At 37.3% G+C, this 16,483-nt stretch overlaps 1 long non-coding RNA gene across 1 annotated transcript; it reads right to left on the bottom strand.

Annotated features, from left to right (window-relative positions):
* Window positions 1–13,979: 13,979 nt before the first annotated feature.
* Window positions 13,980–16,096, bottom strand: LOC136231319 (uncharacterized). Its single transcript, XR_010689753.1, has 2 exons — window positions 15,713–16,096; window positions 13,980–14,624 (listed from the first exon to the last, which is right to left on the bottom strand). It is a non-coding gene; the product is annotated as an uncharacterized lncRNA (long non-coding RNA).
* Window positions 16,097–16,483: the final 387 nt, after the last annotated feature.

The following is a 16,483-nucleotide window of genomic DNA, read 5'->3' as shown; positions in this document are numbered from 1 at the left end:
TCCGGTTCACCATATCTAGCTTCGTCTGGATGAAGTTGCCGGTGAATAAATTGAGAAACATTACGTATAAAGGTTGGATCGCTTTTATCGACCTCATCAACAAGAGAGTGAAAGTATTCCCGCTCCTCGGTCCCATGAACATACTCCAAATTTTCACTTGTATTAGGTTGACCAATGACAAGTGTTTTCCAAAATGGATGTATCTTGGAAATACTTACCGATTTACATGAACGATGCGCTCGGCTAAGCTCGCATGCACACGAAATCTGGTAAGAGGTCCTCAACCTATGATCACAACGTTCATCCACTTCATAACTCAACTTTTGCATTCGCAAATATTCAGCACCAAGCAACTCCAAAAAGTGGTGGGACACTTTGCACGTCAACAATTCGAATGGAGGTCCGGAGTGCGATATAAGCTTTTTCTGTCTTGAAGATTCAAGAGTGCCCCTGATACGAATAAACATGTAGTATCAATCAAAATATATATTACTAAATTCAAATATAGTAATAACAATAAGGAAATGGAATAAATTTGTACTTGATTTTGATGACTTGCAAATCAATTTCATGGTGAACCTTGGCCCAAACTGTATCGAGGGATCCAGTAGAGGAATTCAGCCATTTCTTTAAAGAAGAGTGCTCACTCTCCACTCTATAGGTTGTTGTGTTGCCAAAATGTAAGAAATATTTAGTCCACGCAACAACAAACTTCTCTTTGTGGACTAACCATGTATTCTCAACATAAGCTACCACATTACCTATCCTTCCCATTGTATCCTTCATCTTGGCCACTTCCAACTCATATTCATCTACTGTTTGAGAATTTATTATTTTCTTCCATCTTCCATTCTTGAATTTTAAAGCAAATTTCATGTCTTCACCCATGAGTTTGTAGACTCTGTTTTCTACATCCTTGTTAATATGCCAAGTACATAACATGTGTGCAGAATCTGGAAAAACCTCTCTAACAGGCCTCATCAATCCCAACTCTCTATCAGTCAAAATAACTGTTGGGTTCATGTCAAACCTAATCAAATTCCTCAAACACTCCATAACCCAACGATAGCTAGATTCGGTCTCATCCTACATAAATCGCATAAGCGATCTTGAAATTGTTGTTGCATGGAGTCATCCCAACAATTTCAAAGAATGGCATTCTGTACTTGTTGGTCTTGTAGGTTGAATCCATGCCAATATACCAGTGGTACGTCCGTAGTAATTCAATAGAAGCTGGATGTGCCATAAATACATGTGTTAATACATTAGTTTCTGAATCAGCAAGCGAAGCATGATAATACTTGTTCGTGACGACAAGATGGAAAAACTGACTAACCATATCTCTACCCTCAAACCCATCCTTCCTCAACCGGTCTCTATAATTGTATACATGCTTAATTGTTGGGTTATCTTCTGGATGTTTCTTACGAAGTGTCGTCATAATAGCACACGGCTTTGCTTGATACGAACTCATGTCATGCACAGTTAGCTTCGCTGCAGGACTAAGCCCGCTTATCTGTCGGTGTCCCTCCGCATAAACCATCATTTCATGATTATACGTACTCTGCTCCCCAGTATTAGCAACGATCTGCCAACCCGAATAATCTTGCAACTGCCTGACTTTTAGCCGAAATGGACAGCCGCACGCTTTAGTTTTTGTTTTCCTACTTAAACCATCTTCTAAAGGAATAGGCAATCCTCTATACCGTTCGCCACGTGAACATCTCATAAGAGTTTGTTTACCTCCGTGTTTATGCGAAGAAATAACGAGCTCGAAACCATTTTTTATTGCAATGTTTTTTGCCCATTGCATTGCTTCCATACTTGTTTGAAATATCGTGCTCGTTATGAAATAAGGACTATAATCGATTCCGTCTCCAACCCAAACTCTAACTGCCTCCTGAAAATACATGCAAAAAAGGACTATATTTAGATTAGGCGCAAAACGGGTCTGTGGACCTCCTGCATATAGGCAGGCGGGTCCAGGACCCGCCAACATGTAAAGGGAGGCGGGTCCAGGACCCGCCTCCCTGTGACCCGCCCCGCTTCAGACGAGGGCGGGTCCAGGACCCGCCTTGTTTTAGTATAGTCGGGTCACTGGACCCGTCTTTACTTGAAACAGGGCGGGTCCTGGACCCGCCCTCGTCTCTAGCGGGGTGGGTCCGTGACCCGCCCCTGACAAAAGTTTTAAAAAAACAAAATTTTAAATACATTAAATTTAAAAAATTTAAAAATACATTAGATTGTTACCTCGTATTCGGAGTTTTCGTGTTTCGACGTTCTCGGATCCATAATTTTTGCTTATGTGCTTTGTTCGGGAGAGAGAGAGAGAGAGAGAGAGAGAGAGAGGAGGGTGATTTCAAATTTTTTTGAAAAATAATGGAATGGGCATAATGGGTATGTAGGGGGGCGGGACTGTAAAAAGGAGGCGGTGTACGGTAACACCCTAAATAATATGTGGCTACCATGTGTCAACACTTTTTTATTAATAATTAAAAAAAGGAGATGCATGGGTTTGTTATGAGAATGTTGGGGTAAGAAAATTTTCAAGTTAGTGATTCCTTTAATGAACTAGGTAATCTGAGTTAGGTAATTTGTTTTTTTAGTTGGATAACTAGGTGGTTATCCTAATGATTGTCGGTTCAGGGGCGGAGACAGAAAAAGGCCTGGATCCCTCCGACGGTTGGAACCATCATGACCACGAGTAGTTTCAGTCCCCTGTCTCTACAAAATTTGAAGCTATGGTGGTTTTGGCCTCCATGTGTCCAAGAAATTTAGATCGTGTGCTGAATTAGCAACTCAAAATTAGCTAGGTCCTGTTAAGCCATCTCTAAATCCAAAATTCCAATTTTTTTTTGACACGTTAGGCTCTATCTAAATCCAAAATTTTAATTTTTTTTGCCCTGTAGGCTCTCCTTGAATCCAAATTTCTAATTTTTTTGGTCTGTTATGTCATTCTTAAATCTAAACTTCTAAATTTTTTTTGTTTATTAGACCCTCCCTAAATCCGATTTTTTCTATTAGAAACAATTTTTTCACATGTTAAGAATCTTAAACACAATATAGCTTAATTTTGGAAAGTTTTACATGGATACTTAAAAATTGGTTCATAAACACTCAGATTATGACATATATATACGAAAAAAATTTGAACAAGTTCGATTTAGCAATTCTTTTACACACTATATGTAAAAACAGGCCCCCAACTGAACAATCATGTATTCGCCACTGTGTCAGTTCATTAGACCATACTACATATATATTGGCAAGAGTTTAATTTCATGGCATACGTAGAAACCACCGACAATTGCTTGCTCCTACATCGGAAGTGAATACAAAGCATTGTTAATGCTACAACTGAGCTTCAATGTATTCATTCACCACTTCGGGAATTTCGTTATCCGATTCTACAACCTATTCAGCTCTAATGTGACAATATTAGAATCTACTTAAATTCCAACATAGTTTTTCATGCTCGTATGAAACATATTGAACTTGATTATCATTTTATTGACGAGCAAGTATCCACCAGTTTTCGTACTATTTGCTTTATCCCAACTGAGGACCAGGTTGCTGATATTTTAGCAAGCCATTGATGAGTGCGCCTTTTACATTACTACGAGATCGTTTGAAGTTATGCCATTGTCCTCGCCTTGCGCTGGCTGTTAGAGATAATATTTTATCATTATTTTTGTTTTAATTTTTATTGTAATTATCCTCTCCTAAATGGATAACATTCTCTATCTCTTCTGTTTGTAAACTCTAATTGTACTAGGACTCTAATCTCTTATTACACTAGGATTCTATTCTCTCCTTTGCCTATTGTCACGGGCACAATTCCTTCGTCAATTGTCGTTCGTGCGGCACTAGCAATTTTCCTGTAATTACTAGTTCAGCCTCCCACGATTCAACTTAGCAAGCTATCATTGCCTTAGCGAATTAAAGTCACAAGTAAGAAGAATGCACAAGTGAGGAAAATAAACAAGTATGTATTGTGCACAAAGAATGCTTTACAAGTATGCTTAAGAGCTTGGAGTTTTTGAAAGTTGGATTTACAAATGACCCCTCACCACTATTTATAGGCCTCCAAGTCTCCTAAGAAGATTCTAGAAATTTACAAGGCAATTCTATCAAGAAAGTTCTAGGAAAAGTTAAATTAGACTAAATTGGACACTTCTATGCGCTGCCTGGGCACTTCTAGAAACTGCTGGGTAGTCTGGCAGCTTCCTGGACCGTAGGCACAAACTGAGGATAAATCCGCGGGAAGTAAGAACCTCTTAGCCAATTCTCGAAATTAGAAGACTTCTCTCGTGCCTTCTAAATGCTTATGGACTCCTTTAGACGTATAATTAAGGTGTTCAAAGTTTGGCAGCCATTGGTTAAGCCTAACCTCTATTATGGGGGTAGTGGTGAATGGAACATACGAGTGTCCAGTCCCCCAAGGCCCAGACTCGGTGTAAGACACACTATATGAGGGAGTATCTTTGCGCCTGTCAGGCATCGGTAGCCTGCCTAGCTGCCACAAGCCCGTTGCCTATCCAAATTGGCTCGGAGTTGGGGAAACTATGCGGTCTGTGACATCCTCCCCCATTCTATTAAGCAACGACCCTGTTGCTTCTCGGTGGTATCGCTCCACCATGTCCCGACTTTCCCATAAAGTTATGTCCCGTTCCTAACTTGCCTCATTGTTGGGTAGACCTTTCCATTTCACAAAATATTCCGTATATCCCGGGTGGACCCCACATGCATTGACCCGTCGATGTGTGAGTATTTCCTTATTCATCGCCTTCTTGAGATTCTCAAAGGCATCTTGGCACTTCTCGTCCCAGGTCCATGGTCGGTGCTTCTTCAACAAATCGGTAAGTGTGGATGCAATTGCGGAATAGCCCTTCACGAACCTTCGGTAATAATTGGCGAGGCCTAGGAAGGATCTTAGCTCCGTGACCTTTTTAGGCGGCTCCCAATCGGTGATTGCTTGAATTTTTGCCTTGTCCATACGAATTTTGCCCCCGCCAATGATGTGCCCCAAGAATGGAATTCCTTTTTGAGCAAAGGCACACTTTTCTTTCTTCACATACAATTTGTGCCTTCGTAGATCTCGAAAAACTTGTCGTAGGTGGTGCACATGATCTTTTAACGTATCGATATACACCACAATACCGTGGAGATAGACTACGACAAATTTGTCCAAGAACGGACGAAGCACTTGATTCATCAAGGTGCAAAATGTAGCAGGTGCGTTCGTTAATCCGAAGGGTATTACTAGAAATTCGTAAGAGCCATACCTCGCCACACATGTCGTCTTCGGTATGTCCTCTAGTGCAACCCTCACTTGATAATAGCCTGATCGTAAGTCAAGATTTTTGAACCACCTTGCTCCTCCGAGCTGGTCAAATAAATCGGCAATAAGAAGGATCATGTACTTATTCTTCACCATTATCTTGTTAAGCGCCTTATAGTCGATGCACAGCCACAACAACCCATCGTGCTTCTTTTGGAACAGAACTGGCGCGTCATAAGGTGACTTAGAAGGTTGGATTTGCCCCGCATCCAACATCTCATTGAGCTGCCTCCGTAATTCTACAAGCTCCGGAGGTGCCATCCTGTAAGGCATTTCCACTAGCGGTGACGATACTGGCAGCAACTTGATTCTACGGTCAACTTCCCTCTCCGACGGAAGTCTTTTAGGCAATTTTGGTGGCATAACATCCTCGAACTCCTCAAGGACAGTGGCAACCTCCTTGGGCATATCCTGAGTGACATCCCCGCTCTCTTCTTCCTTGATTGCGACAAGGAACGTCGGCTCATCACGCTTCATCCCCTTCAACAGTTGCATGGCCAATAGTTGTTTGGCCTTGCATAATTTTTCACGTGCTAGTGGTACCATGCACGTGTTTCCCTTTTCTAGGATGCACATCGCATCCGCGAAAGGGATCAGCATCATTTGCACTCGATCAAAGAACTCAATTCCAAGAACTACTGAAGAATCATCCATAGGCACAATTGAAAAATCCACAAGGCCCGTCCACGTACCTAGCTGAATGCGTACCCCATTGGCCACATCGTGGATGGACTTCGCCTCCGAATTTACTGCCTTCAGCGATCCTCGCTCCTTGTTGTACTTTACACCCAACTTATCGGCTTCTTTAACTTCGAGGAAGTTATTCGTCGCACCGATGTCCACTAATGCCTTAGTCACTCAGTCTCCGATCTTAGCTTCCACGAACAGTCGTCCCTTGTGCTCCATCTTGGGTGTTTCCACCTTGTCCCTAAAATTTTGGGTCAGGAGCAATTTTACCCCTAACGTCTAAAATGGTGCAATTTCACCCCTAACATCGGAAGCCAAGATCAATTTTACCCCTAACGTCCGATTACGCTTACAGTCATAGGTCATATGTCCAATCGACGAGCAGACCTTGCAGAAATTGGGAAGCTTTTCATAAACAACTTCAATCCACAGTTGTTTTCCATCCCTTTTTATGCCAAGCTTTACTGGTAGTTCAGAGGCTAGATCAGCATCCAGAAGCATCCTTGCAAAATGACCAAAATCCTCATCTAGAGTAGCCCTGTCAAATCGAAGAAGTCCTCCGATGCCCTTAGCAATGTCTGAGAGGATCTGAGTATCCCAATATTCCCAAGGGAGAGAGTATAGTCGGACCCATACTTGTGCATTTGATGATTTCTTACCCATTGGGTCAAAATCCGGCACCCATGGCTGCATGCGAAGAGTTCTAGGCCTCATATGAACGATTCCTTTTGCGAAGACATGGGCTTTTGCGGCTGCAAAGCCAACAATAACGTGAAAATAACCCTTTCCAATCAAGATCAGGCGCCAAGGTTCCTGTAAGCCCCAAATTTTAGTCAAAATTGCTTTTAAATCAACAACTTTCCATGGTTTGTCCCCATTATTGAGGATGAGTCGACCAATCCACGAGTTTGCACACATCGCAATTCGTTTTTCATAAGCTACTTGAGATATTCGGACCGATTTAATGCCCCCGATGTTGGAGATCATTGCGGCTGAGCGAGGAGTATCCACCGTGTTTTTCTTAAGAACTCCCGCATAGGTGACGGGTTTGTCGAAGCCCGATAAAATTGATTAATAGTTTTTTACTGATTTCCCTATTGGACTACAATTTGATTTGTAGTAATAGTAAGACCAGGTCGAATCCCAAGAGAACAATTAACCTCTTAATTCAAATGATCAAATAAAATAAAAAGGGGGGTTTTGATTTTTGATGGATTGATTACATCAAATTAAACAAGTAAAGTAAATTGGAATTCAATAATGAGAAAAAACCTAATTCAAGAGATTGGGTTCATTGGGTGTTCGTTGATCCTTGGTTTAAATGATAAACAAATTAAAATTCAAATCTTTGATTAAAGAGTATAAGGATTACCTAATTCACTCTTTCACTTTCCCTTAATTTATTAATTTAAATGAAGCATCTAAATCAACCTAGTTATTAAGAAAAGGGAATGAAGCATATCCAATTTCTCAATAACCGCATTAGGATTAAGAAAGTTTATCAAATCAATTCCTATTGGGAGGAACGTCGACAAACAATAGAGATTGACTGAATTTGCTTCCCAATCAATCTCAAGCAAAAACTCAATTACTCAAGATCGATTTTTGCTACTTGTTGTAATTCATTCAAGACAATTACGGATCAAGAATAAATACTTAGCAATAGAAGATCGAATACGATTCAATAATCATAAAAAGAATTGAAGAAGAAAATTAGAACTTGAATTTATACTTGAAGAAATTAATACATGAAACCTCACAACTTTCAACCTAATGAAATCCCTCTTGAATCAGAAAATGGAACTTAGCTACTCATAATGAAAACAATTCAACGATACAATTGAAAATCTGTAAAACCTAGCTCTCTTCTCTAAGGAATGTTAAGCCTCTATTTATAGGGGGAAAACCCTAAGAAGAAAGACTAAAATATCCTTAAGAGATAAGGAAAGAAACTAAATCTCTAATTAATTAATGATTAAATAGAGATAATAGGAAATATTCAAATCCTAACTAAAATAGAATACAAATAAATAAAATAATAGCCCAAAATCAAATCTGAAAATATCTTCTTATCTCTTCCAAATTCGTCCAGCCACGTGCCCACGCCTTAACTGAAGTTGGCTACTGTTTCTCAATTACAGCTGAGACAGGACGTGCCCACGTCTTAACTGAAATTGGCCTCTGATTTGCAAACACTCCAAAATGCTCCAAAAGGCCACTAATTTTCAGATTTTTCACCAAACATCTAAACTTTCTCCCAAAACAAAATATAAAACAAAAACATCAATTAAACACCAAATGTTTCCAAATTACATAAAATAAGATAGAAAGCAACAAGACTAAAATGGTCTTGTCAAACTTCCCCACACTTAAACTATGCTTGTCCTCAAGCATATAGAACATCCAAAACTCAATTAAGAACTATCTACACAATCTCACTAGTGAGTATGCATCAAGAATTTCCATTAAGAAGAATGACTCATAGGCAAGTAATCTAAGCATTTGGTTTTATTAGAGAAAACAAGCATTTAACTTCTTTCAACACTTTCCTTAGAATCAAAGCACACAATTTAACTCTCTCACAAGGGGAATTCACTCTATTCACTCAAAGTGTTTAGGGTAATCAATAAGCACTCGAATCAAAACATAAACATGTCATTACCATAAGTTTGCTCAAAGATCAAATCGCCACCACTTGAAATGAAAGTATACAATCAATCAACGGGTCTTTGTTCAAGGTTGTAACAAGGCTTAGGTAAGGGTGTGAAGAGAAAGGAAATTTTGGGCGAAAATAAGAATAGTAAGCCAAAGTAAATAACGTGAGTCTGCAATTAACGAAAATGACAATTCAGTCCCCTTTTTTTTCTTTTTCTCTTTTTTTTAGGATAACAAGACGCAACTAAAATAAGGAGATAGCTTTAATAAATAAGCTACTGATAACAAGTGTTCAAGCATAATGAGGATATTGGAATGACGTTTGAATGCTTGACACTTAATATAGGAAGAGTAACACGAAACAAGTTCTTGTAGGATGAACTTTGTTTATTTATTTATTTTTTTCTTTTTTTTTCTTTTTTTTTTGACATAACATTAAAAGACGGGGGTGGTAAAAGTTCACCCCACCTATGCTAATAGTTGATTGAAAATATTGATAATTGCAGAGAAAGGATTCGACTTACTAATTCTTAAAAAAAATGGGGTGATTTATAAGGATAAAAGTGAAAGGGAAAAGGATGAAATGAGGTGTGTCAATGAAGGAAAAAGGCTAGAGGCTGAAAAGGGCTAACTAATGGACAAGAGTAGGGTATGCTATTTAAGAATTCAAAAGTGGCTATACCTAAATGCCCAAATCATTTTGAAAGCACACAATCATCTATGTGGTCTTGAAATGCATCAAAGAGCAAATTCTAGAATGAACAAGTTATGTTTGATTAAACACACAACAAGAAATATGGAGCAATAAGTGATGAATTGCTCAAAAGGCTCAAAAGCTCACATATGTTATAGAGTTAAATCTTACACTTTTTCATCCAATTCCAGTGTTAAAAATAGCAAAAATGCCCAAATTTTTGAGGAAAAACTACTTTGATACTTGCCTTCATCATTCATCAAAACTTAAATTTGAAGAATGCATATCACGTTAAAAATCAATGCAAAACAGTTGTATAAAAGATAAATGGGGTTCCAAAACTTGTTTTGAGTTCTTTTTTTTTTTTTTTGGAAACATTTAGGCAATTGATGCAGATGTTGGTTACAATCAATGATTTCCCTAATAACACAAGGCATTGTAAACATGCCTAGGTCCTTACATTTAGAAGGTAGACTCTTTTTAATCACAGCTGAAACATTTTCCCCCACCCTTACTCTTTCATCAATTTTCAATTTTCTCTTATTTGTGCAAAATTCCTTCAAAAGTTTAGCATACATTGGAATTTTTTTTATTGCATCAAGTAGTGGAATGTTTACCTCTACCTTTCGAAAGGTTTCCAATACCTCTTTCTCATAGTCGTCCTTTGATTTTGCGAACCTTGAAGGAAAAGGAGCCAATTTAGATGGAATTAATGGAATGGGATTAGAGTTTACCTTAGGATCTTTCTTAGCTACAGTGGGTGGTTCTTTTTGTTTCTCTTCTCTTGTTGGAGGTGGACTTGATTGAACTTCCTTCCCACTTAGTAATGTGATTGCACAAGCATTTTCCTTTGGGTTCACCAAAGTTTGGGAAGTTAGTTTTCTAGAATTTTGTGCCTCCAATTTGTGAACTGATGTAGCTAATTGAGCCACTTGGCTTCCCAAATTCTGAATTTCTGCCTCCATTTTCTGTTGAAATTTAAAAGTACTTTCAGCAAGGCTTTTAACAATGTCTTCCAAAGGCATACCTGAGTTAGAGGTTGAAGGTTTATATGGTTCGTGCACTTGAGGCTGTCTACTATATGACTGATTTTGAAACCTTGCCTGTCCTCCTTGATTTCCATAATTAAAATTTGGATGATCCCTCCATCCTGAATTGTAAGTGTTAGAATAAGGATCATAATTGCGTTGTGGTTGTCCTGGAAATCCTCCAATAGCATTTGCTTGTTGGAAATCTTCTTGTAATGATGGGCACTCATCAGTATGATGTCCCACACTTGAACATACTCCACATACCTTTTCGGGTTGCACTTTGTCTGCTGCAATTTGACGCACCAAAGAAACTAATTCAGCAAATTTATTTTCAATGTTAGAATTGTTTACCTCATTAACTTGCTTGGTGGTGCTATTTGATCTTGTTCCAAATTGTTGGAAGTTTTCAGCCATAGTGGAGATTAATTGTCTTGCCTCATCGGGTGTCTTATTCACCAACGCTCCTCCACTAGCTGCATCAATCATGCTTCTATCAATTGGAGCCAATCCTTCATAAAAATATTGGATAAGGAGTTGTTCGGGTATTTGATGATGTTGGCAACTAGTGCACAGTTGCTTGAACCTTTCCCAATATTCATATAAGGTTTCTCCACAAGCTTGTCTAATTCCACATATCTCCTTTCTAATATTTGCTGCACGTGAAGATGGAAAGAATTTCTCAAGAAATAACCTTTGCATTTCTGTCCATGTCGTGATAGATCCCGATGGAAGATAGTATAACCAATCCTTAGCCTTATCTTTTAAAGAAAAAGGAAAGGCTCGTAGTTTAACTTGCTCTTCGGTTACTCGTTCGGGTTTCAAACCGGAACAAACGACATGAAATTCCTTCAAATGTTTATGAGGATCTTCACCTGTAAGACCATGAAAAGAAGGGAGTAAGTGAATTAATCCAGATTTAAGTTCAAAAGGTACCTCTGGATTTGGAAACTCAATGCAAAATGATTGGCGATTAAATTAGGTGCTGCAAAATCCCTTAATGTTCTATTTCCAGCCATCGTCTCTTCCTCACTTTGAAAAACAAAATTTTCTCCGATTTCTTCAAAATTTTCTAAAGACGATGAACAAACACTCCTTTGTTTTGTTTCTTTTCTTAACCTCCGTATTTCTTTTCTATTTCAGAAATAAATATTCGTTCACTTCCACGGGAGGTGCGGGTCATAAAAAGTATCAAAAACAAAGGAAAATGAATCAAGAAACTAAATTGTTCCCCGGCAACGGCGCCAAATTTTGACGGGTTTGTCGAAGCCCGACAGAATTGATTAATAGTTTTTTACTGATTTCCCTATTGGACTACAATTTGATTTGTAGTAATAGTAAGACCAGGTCGAATCCCAAGAGAACAATTAACCTCTTAATTCAAATGATCAAATAAAATAAAAAGGGGGGTTTTGATTTTTGATAGATTGATTAAATCAAATTAAACAAGTAAATTGGAATTCAATAATGAGAAAAAACCTAATTCAAAAGATTGGGTTCATTGGGTGTTCGTTGATCCTTGGTTTAAATGATAAACAAATTAAAATTCAAATCTTTGATTAAAGAGTATAAGGATTACCTAATTCACTCTTTCACTTTCCCTTAATTTATTAATTTAAATGAAGCATCTAAATCAACCTAGTTATTAAGAAAAGGGAATGAACCATATCCAATTTCTCAATAACTGCATTAGGATTAAAAAAGTTTATCAAATCAATTCCTATTGAGAGGAACGTCGACAAACAATAGAGATTGACTGAATTTGCTTCCCAATCAATCTCAAGCAAAAACTCAATTACTCAAGATCGATTTTTGCTACTTGTTGTAATTCATTCAAGACAATTACGAATCAAGAATAAATACTTAGCAATAGAAGATCGAATACGATTCAATAATCATAAAAAGAATTGAAGAAGAAAATCAGAACTTGAATTTATACTTGAAGAAATTAGTACATGAAACCTCACAACTTTCAACCTAATGAAATCCCTCTTGAATCAGAAAATGGAACTGAGCTACTCATAATGAAAACAATTCATCAATACAATTGAAAATCTGTAAAACCTAGCTCTCTTCTTTAAGGAATGTTAAACCTCTATTTATAGGGGGGAACCCCTAAGAAGAAAGACTAAAATATCCTGAAGAGATAAGGAAAGAAACTAAATCTCTAATTAATTAATGATTAAATAGAGATAATAGGAAATATTCAAATCCTAACTAAAATAGAATACAATTAAATAAGATAATAGCCCAAAATCAAATCTGAAAATATCTTCTTATCTCTTCCAAATTCGTCCAGCCACGTGCCCACGCCTTAACTGAAGTTGGCTACTGTTTTTCAATTACAGCTGAGACAGGACGTGCCCACGCCTTAACTGAAATTGGCCTCTGATTTGCAAACACTCCAAAATGCTCCAAAAGGCCACTAATTTCCAGATTTTTCACCAAACATCTAAACTTTCTCCCAAAACAAAATATGAAACAAAAACATCAATTAAACACCAAATGTTTCCAAATTACATAAAATAAGATAGAAAACAACAAGACTAAAATGGTCTTGTCAATAGGAGACATGTTTGGGAGGTCGTTCAGAAAAGGCGAACCTCAATTTTGAATTGAAGAAAGTTCTTATACTGAGGAAATCGTCCAGAGGGAACATAGAAGGAGAAATAGAATCCACCACGGTGGCCATGGCGGAAGAATTGTGATTTCAGAAGCTTCGGCGGCTAGGGCGTCTCATCTTTTCCCACAAAAATAAACTTTGTGGTTTGACATAGTATTAAAACCAAATTCATGATTAACTAGCGTGGTAAATGAAAAATTCACGTACATTTGTGGTGAGTTATCTTTATGCTCATCGCAAATGCCATTTATCATTTGTGGACTGAAATGATGAAAGCACGACGCAAGTGATAAATAAATTGTCATTGCAACACACTTTCTTAATGCACATCGCAAATGACAGCTACAATTTATCTTTACCACGAATTGGTTTGATAAAGCGTTTAATTGATTACGAGTTGGTTTGATAAAACGTTTATTTGATTACGAACTAGTTTGATAAAACGTTTATTTGTTTATGAGTTGGTTTGATAAAATGGTTATTTAATCCGATTCGTTTTGATAAAATGATTTTTATGTATATAAAAACTATAACAAAGTGAAATATACAATTTAAGTATATTAGTGTGTTATTCAACGTGTCAATAAGTTTGTAGATACCCATTTTGTCCGGGGTAAATTTTTATTTTTTTATAATTTTACCTTTTTAGACAATAAATATCGTAAATATTTATATTGCAGATGTTTCGTTAAATATACTGATATTTTGTTATATTTACTAGATATATTGATATTTCACTATAGATTGTCATGAATTACTTTGTAGAATTAGTTAAATGTTTATAGTGTAATGGATTAGAATATTAATTATTAATTTTAAAAACATATTATTTTATGTCCTTGGTTAAATATGTATGAAATGATATTAAATTTTAGTAAATTAAGTTATGTTAAAAAGAGACATTAAATAAATAATTCGAAATAATAGAAACATTGGTAACAAGTAGTAATGTTTAAGATAAGGGAAAAATATAATTTTTATTAATAAATTTCAGCAATTACAAAATAAAATCTGAAGAGGCCTAAACCCATTCCAGTAGGCCCCTAAAATCTGAAATACAAACAACTAAATAATACTACAACAAAAATGCAATTAGAAATACAGAATATAAATAAAACTAGAAAAATCATGGTGGCCAAGGCAGTGTCCACGCCACACTGTTTGGTCGGCAGTCACTGAGTTTGTTGGCTCTCTATTTAGAGAGCCACGCCACACTGCCACCAGGTCTGTTGGCTCTCTATTTAGAGAGCCACAAACAGACAGCAAGGGGGGATTTTTTTGGACACTTCTCCAATGTAGCCCTCTCACTTTTCACCTTCACCTTTACCCTCTTCACTTCTTCTAAGTTCCAAGACTGCAAACAGGAGCCAACGGAATAAAAACAGTCCCACTCTTCTCTTCCTCTTCTTCATTAATGACTTCTTCATGCCATGTTATGGTTTTGAGGAGGTTTTGGTCTTTTGTTCTTTAGGCCATGTTATGGTTTTGAGGAGCAGAGACTCAAAATTACTCAGTCATAGATGAAGTTGGAATACCTTTCTTCTTCCCTCTTCTTAAATTTCCTTTCATCAAAGTTTTACTTCACTAAACTTCACCCTGTCAAAGAAAACCATTTTTCAACATCAACAGGCAAAGACCATCAATAACTAAGCAGAGAAAATCCAACCAGATGCATCAAACAGAAAATAATAGACAGAAGCAAGCTAGGGTACAAACAAAGAATAAAAAAGAAGGTTGAAAGCACAGGAAAACGTCTCCTCAGGTAGAATTTCTTCCTAATATACAACTCTATTTTCAAGTCTTTGTAACATTTGTTCATCACCTATCTTCAAGAAAACACGATATAGAGGATTTTGAGGGGTGCCTATGCTATAGGGACAACTGAGTTTTCTCTTCTAGGAGGCCTGTAAATGAATGGAAGGATGTGCTACATTCTTTCACATCATCTAAAGGCATCCGACTGTGCAATCTAAACACTTGTAATTCCTTCATAGATTTATTTCTATCTAACATGAAATAGTTGGCTGATTCCTAAACTGTTGGCTGATCAAGATGCATCATTAAGCCCTGAATCCTATCAATTATCTATCTAACACTAATTAATCAAATATGTAGTTATTAGACAATAAAGCAGGACTCCCTTCAATAATTAAAACAAGCTATAGCTAAACAGAGGTGCTGACATTTCCATATGCCCAAATGAACACAATATAGATGGACCCAACCATTCCACACAATAAAAGGGAAATTATCTTTCAGCTCCATTGATCTTCTTAGGTTTCGTTGTTCTTAAAACGAGTAAGGGTAAAACAGGAATCTTAAAGAAAAAACTCATACTTATAGATCAAACGGTTCTTTTATATAATCAGAAAACAGAACTAAGAAGAAATTAAGGTTCAATGAGTAAGCAGGATAGTTAAATTAGAAATCCTTTAAGTCCCCCTTTAAACTCTGTCCCTCACAAAAGTGAATAAGTTCAAAGTCTTGTGACTTCAAGACCCATATACGTCACATAAAACAGTAAAATCATAAAAACTCAGAGAAACCCAAACAGGATGAAACCTTTTCCCCAGATTCGGAACATGCAGTTGATCAATTTTATGGGAACATGCAATTGATTTTATCAAACAAATTGCAGAATTAGAAAAAATAGAGAAAAATCGGATGGAAAGATCGAAATATACCTAAAGAAAATCCCGCACTTGTTTCCTGAACTCCGTCGAACCGTCATCCTGCCCATCCTTTCCTTTTTACGATTCCTTTGGAGGTCCGGCGCCGCTGTCTCCTTTACTCATTCCAGATTCAAGGTCGTCGTTTGGTTATAGATATAGCTGAATCGCTAGACTAGAGAGAGAGAGGGTCATTGGAATAGGGGCCTGCTAGTAGTGAGGTGACGAGAGAAAATGGACGAACCACCATCGTGAGAGAATCGAGTGTCTTGAGAGGCTGTCGTAGAGAGGAAATCGTCCGCCATGGGAGAACCCTAGAGTTCTTGTTTTCCGGAGATAGAAAAGGGCTGCTGAAACAATGAAAGGAAGGTTAGGGTTAGAAAGTAGATTAGGATGAATTCTTTTGATAACTTAGATTGGAAATAGGGTCGCAATTGGTTAGGAAAAAGGCTTTTACTTAGGCTTAAGCCCAATCCGAATTAGAATTTGCTTGTCATTTTTTATCCTTTCTCATTGTTCTGATTAATTAAAATACTATGTAAATATATTAAGTGGAGAGTTTGATTATCTTTTTTTTTTTTTTTTTTTGGTAAGAAGGGGAGAAAAAAACAAACAAACAAAAACCTAACCCGGGATCAATTTAGGAAGACTGACCCCAATCATATCCTCGAGAAGAGAAGGTAACAGAAAAGAAGGAGGAACGGAAAGGGTAGAAACACCTAACATCCCCCCATGCCCAGCAGTTGCCAAGCGATCCGCGACGCGATTTTGCTCCCTATAAATATA

The sequence above is a fragment of the Euphorbia lathyris genome, chromosome 5 (genome assembly GCF_963576675.1).
Source record: "Euphorbia lathyris chromosome 5, ddEupLath1.1, whole genome shotgun sequence".
NCBI classification, from domain to species: Eukaryota; Viridiplantae; Streptophyta; class Magnoliopsida; order Malpighiales; family Euphorbiaceae; genus Euphorbia; species Euphorbia lathyris.
The sequence above is the reverse complement of the archived record's forward strand: the minus strand, read 5'-3'. Positions and strand labels throughout refer to the sequence as shown.